Source organism: Meriones unguiculatus (assembly GCF_030254825.1).
Source record: "Meriones unguiculatus strain TT.TT164.6M chromosome 13 unlocalized genomic scaffold, Bangor_MerUng_6.1 Chr13_unordered_Scaffold_39, whole genome shotgun sequence".
NCBI lineage: Eukaryota > Metazoa > Chordata > Mammalia > Rodentia > Muridae > Meriones > Meriones unguiculatus.
This window is the reverse complement of record NW_026843648.1, coordinates 4,268,145-4,273,771: the sequence shown is the minus strand read 5'-3', so window position 1 is coordinate 4,273,771 and position 5,627 is coordinate 4,268,145. Positions and strand designations below refer to the sequence as shown.

At 35.5% G+C, this 5,627-nt stretch overlaps 1 pseudogene; it reads right to left on the bottom strand.

Moving 5' to 3' along the window:
- Nucleotides 1-1,333: 1,333 nt before the first annotated feature.
- On the bottom strand, nucleotides 1,334-1,751 carry LOC132651075 (single-stranded DNA-binding protein, mitochondrial-like; annotated as a pseudogene).
- Nucleotides 1,752-5,627: the final 3,876 nt, after the last annotated feature.

Here is a 5,627-nt window from a genome sequence, read left to right as displayed (position 1 = left end):
CATAGTTGCCCATAATTGAGACACTATCTTGGTAGAATTTTCCTTTTATGAGTTTGAAGTATCCTTCCTCATATCTTTCAATTAATTTTGGTTGAATGTCTGTTTTATTAGATATTAGAATTGCTACTCCTGCTTGTTTCTTGCATCCATTTGCTTGAAAACCTCATTCCTGCTTCAACATCTCAGGAACTTTTCCAGAGATTAGCTCAGTGCTCTGAGGTTGGAACCCATTTTTCCCTCACCATTGGGTTTCCTTTCACCTGAGAAACACAGTCAGTGGTGTTTTGTGGCCTACTGTTCTAACAATTGATCACTGTGCAGCCTTTGCTACCCTGCTGATCAAACACAGTGTGCAATCAGCTCTGCCATCTGGGATCTGTTTTTTTTTTTAATTTTTACTGAATATGAATATTTTGCTTGTATGCATGACTATGCACCTCTTGTGTGCCTGCTCCTCACACCAGTCAAAAGATTGCCTCAGAACTCATGAACCTAGAACAATGGATAGTAGTGGGTTCCATGTAAACACTGACAATTGAGGCCAATTATTTGCAAGAGCAGCAAGAGCTCCTCACTTCTGAGCCATCTCTCCTGCCTTGTGTTGCTTATTTATCATCAGCATTTAAATTGGTAATATTTTTTTTAACGTTTTAAACATGCATTTCCTTTTAGTAAGATCTTATTAATGTTACAGTTTAAGCTGTGGCCCTGCTGGTTTCTGGAAGATTAATACAGAATTGGATTGAATGTATAATTTCTTGTAGGAGCTTCAGTAAAGACCTCTGAGTTTTTTCTACCTATTATATTTGTTTGATTGACTTTTAGGGGAGGCTCTGTCTTACAATATGGGTCTGGCTGTCCTGGAACTCTTTAAATAGATAATGCTGGCAACCAACTCAATGAGATTCACCTGCCTCTGCCTCCTGAGTGATGGAATTAGAGGCATAACTGAATAAACCCAGCTTGTCCATCATTTTCTGTAGTTAATAAATGTTCATAAATTTCTCATGATATGTAATCAGTACTGTTCATATGTTCATTTCTCTCTGTATCTCTGTCTCTATCTTTTTCTTTCTATTTCACGATCTTCTCTCTGTTTGTCTTTGTCCACATTAATTGGCATGTCTATTTCAAGGCTATATCCTATTCAAAGTGTTCAGATATGACACAGTTATTCAGTTTTCTTCTAAGAATGACTTATTGATAACATGAGCACTTCCCTTTTAATATAAAAGCTTTATTCTTTATTTTTCAACTATAGACTATACAAAATTTGGAAAGGAGAATATACAAAACAATTATCAAAGAATAATCATGTGTTCTATGCCTTTTCTTTTGTCTGGTCACTCACAAATATAATCTTATTAGCTATGATTGTTGTTGTTTGCCAACTCACATTATTTTTATCCATGTATTCACCATAGTCCACTATCCTGTCCACAAATATTCAAGCCCCCCTTTTCACATATTGATATGTCATATCTCTGAGGCCTGGTCAAAACACAATATTCAATGCCACAATGTCTTTGGACTGATGCCAGTGTCCCCTGATCACAACATCTCATTTGTTGCTAGACAAAATATCGTGGCTATGTTTTTTTTCCTTCCACCTCTTTGATGACTGGGTCCTGACCAACTCACCCAAGTAACTGAACCCAATTCATAGATTGCTCAAGGATCCAACTGCTGGCTACTTGAGATTCATGTTTCACAAACTGATAAAACTTCTATAACATAGGTCTTCAAAGCATGGCTTTGTTTTTTCTTACAATCTAATATTTAGGCTTTTCCTTCTCCCCTCCTTCATCAGATGCACAACACCTAACTGTCTCTCATTAGTATTTCTGTGTCAGAAAATAAATGAAAGAAGTACCAGAAATATGTGAATATGTTTCCAATGAAGTATAAATTTATATTGTTGCTACTGTTTCTGTTGTACACATGTATCACATATTTTAGAATTCAGTGACCTTCAATCATGTGCATGTGAAATTCAGCCAAGAAGAGTGGGCTTTGCTGGAACCTTCCCAGAAGCAACTCTACAAAGATGTGATGCTAGAGACCTGTAAAAACCTCACTGCTATAGGTAAGACTGCAAATTTTCTTTCACTTTTAAAATAAGGAGACAACTCTTACTTTATTATTGATCCTCTTCTATAATTCCAGTTGAGAATGAGGTAGAATGAGGTGAATAAATCAGACATGGTTCTAAAAGTCACAGAAGGTAGTGATTTAAGTTTTTCCTTAATAATAATATGATATTTCCAATAATATATATGTTCTGGTACTATATTTTAGGCTACAATTGGGAAGAACATTATAATGAAGAACATTTTCAAAGTTCTACAAGTAATAAAAGGTAACTTTATGTGCACAATGAAACAGATATGAATCTTAAGAAATTTTAATGTGTCCTGGTACAGATATGAATCTTAAGAAATTTTAATGTATCCTGGAAGTTTGTTTGTTTTTTTTGGTTTGTTGTTTGTTTGTTTGTTGGCTTCTTTTTATTTTCTGTTTTTCAAAGTTTTTTTTCTGTGTAGCTGTGACTTAACTTAGAATTGCTTGTTAGACAAGCCTGACCTCAAAATCACACAGATCTGCCTGATTCTGCCACCATAAGTGCTGGGATTAAGGGCATGTACCAGCATACCTGGTAAAAGAAACTCCTGGAAGTTTTAAAGAAAAGCAACAGTGTAAAAAGAGCACTGCTTTAAGTGTACTGATGATCATGAAAATCTCACAGTTTCTTGTACTTCAATGTCAGGTATTTGATTTGTGTTTGCAAGGTATTCCCCTAAGATAGAAGAAAACAAAATAATGTTGTACCAGAAAATACCATTTGAATCATATAGACATAACAGCTACTGAGTTGAATTGGCAATCTGTTTAGTCTCATTCTATCTACTCAGATATTGTAAAAGGCATATACATTGAATAGGTGATCAGTAGGTGTCCAAAACCTTTTAATAAGCATATATGCCATAATACAACCAGTGTTGTTCATATTCATACAGTAATATTGTAAAGTTTACTGAAAGGAGCAGCTTATGAGAGTCAAAATTATTGTTGTGGAGAAACCTTAATCCCTATATGACATGTCTATGATGAACAAAAAACAAACTGTGTTAATTCAGTGTGGGAATCTTTTATTATTATTGTAAATTAAACTGGTATATCATGTCACAATGTTTGTAAGACACATGAGCATAGGGATATTGAAAGAAGCAGTGTCCCTGTCTTTCTCCAAGAAAAACTGATTTTTTAGTACTCCCCACTTTGAGTAGATTTGCTGAATGTGATAAATGGATACTGTTAATTGGTTTTGCAACTTCACTGAGAATTCATCAGCAAACTCATACTGCTGAAAAAAACTATGAATACTAGGAATTTGGAACTTCTTCTGCATGTCCTGCTCACTTTTTAAATGAAGTGTAATTCATACAGTACAAAAATTTGTGAATGGGATTGTTGTGGTAAAGCTCTGAATTCTTACAAAACTCTTCAAATATACAAAACAAAAACCTCTTATAGAAAAATGATGGTATAAAAGTGAACCACGTAACAAATATTTTTACCATCACAGGGATCTTCAAAAATACCCATAATGAAGGGAAAAACCATGAATGTGAATAAAGTGATAAAACTTTAAAATTTGATTCTCCTTTACCATTAGACCAAATTATGACAATAATTCATATAGATAAATATCTTTATTAGTGTAATGCAATGGCTGTGGTAAATATTTCACATGTGCTAATTATCTTTGCAGGCATGAAAGCAGTCTTACTGGAGAGAAACCTTCTAAATGCACTGTATGTGGTAAAGTCTTCCCCTATACCACTGATCTCATACAGCATAAAAGAACACACACAGGAGAGAAGCCTTACAAATGTAATCAATGTGGTAAAGCCTTTGCAAAAAACAGGCATCTCATAAACCATAGAAGAACACACACTGGAGAGAAACCTTATGAATGTAACCAGTGTGGTAAAGCCTTTGCACAAAACAGTCATCTCATACAGCATAAAAGAACACACACTGGAGAGAAACCTTATGAATGTAACCAGTGTGGTAAAGCCTTTGCACAAAACAGTACTCTATTAAGCCACAAAAGAACACACAGTGGAGAGAAACCTTATGAATGTAACCAGTGTGGTAAAGCCTTTGCACAAAACAGTGCTCTCATAAGCCATAAAAGAACACACACTGGAGAGAAACCTTATGAATGTAACCACTGTGGTAAAGCCTTTGCACAAAACAGTACTCTCTTAAGCCATAAAAGAAGACACACTGGAGAAAAACCTTATGAATGTAACCAGTGTGGTGAAGCCTTTGCAGAAAATAGTTAACTCATACGGCATAAAAGAACACATACTGGAAAGAAACCTTATACGTATACTCAACATGATAAATCCCTTGCACAGCAGAGTAGTCTCCAAAAACATGAAAAAACACACAGTGGAGAGAAGCCTGATGAGGGCAATTAGTGTGATAAAGCCTTTGCATGTAACAGTCATCTCCTAAGACAACGATACATTCTGGAGGGAAACCATATGAATACAACTATGTGGTAAAGCCATTGCACATAACTAATACATAAAAGAACACATACTGGAAAGATGTCTGACTGTAACCAATGAGAAAAACAAAAAAACTTTTGGACTTCAGAATAATCTCCACAATCATGAAAGAAATCCTAATGGACAGAAAGCCTGTGAGTGTTTTTAACATGGTGAAACCATTCCACATTTGTATAATCTTCATCATCATGAAAGGATTCATAATGGAGGAAAAACTTATGAATGTGTTAAAATGGTGAGGCTTTGCACAAATCTAGAGTCATCATTATCATAAAAGTATCCTTACTGGAGAGGAATTCTGTTAGTATAAGCAATGTGGAAAAGCCTTTGTGTACTTTGGTCCACTGAGATCCAACAGAACTGTAAAACTAGCTCAATGGAAATGACCTCAATTTTCTGAAGGGGAAAGGGAATAAGGGCAATAGGAATGGAGGGTAGTCGTGGGGCAGAGAAGGGAGGGGGATTACAATTGGAATTTAAAGTAAATAAACTTATTTTTAAAAAGAATACAATGAACGGTGAATATCAATTACATGCAACAGTATTATATAATAAGATGTTTAGGGAAGACTTATTGATAATCCTGATTCTCAACATTTACTGTTTTCAATTGCCTCACTTTACACAAGAAACTTTTATTCCAGTGGATGAATATGTAGGGAATGGTGAACTAACACCAGCTAGGAAGTTCTCTGAGAGTATCACAATGGTGGTAGCCTGTAGAAGTTTCTTTGTGTACACATACCTATTGTTCCAGGGGTTCTATTGAAAACCATCACAACCCAGACTGAATTTTGAGATGTGAGGGAGGAGGCTTTCTCTTCTATGTATGACCCTGCTGCTGGCCTAGTTTTATAACTATGGCAAGGGTGAGTTTTCTCTGCCTGACATCATCTGGAGACTGTCTTTAGACATAGATGCCACCCACCAAATTTGATACATGGCCTTTGACACAGATCCCTGATAACTCTCCCCTCCCTTCAAATATAGGATAATTAGGTTCCATGTTCTTGTTCATATTATAGGAATGTGCTTTTTAGTGCA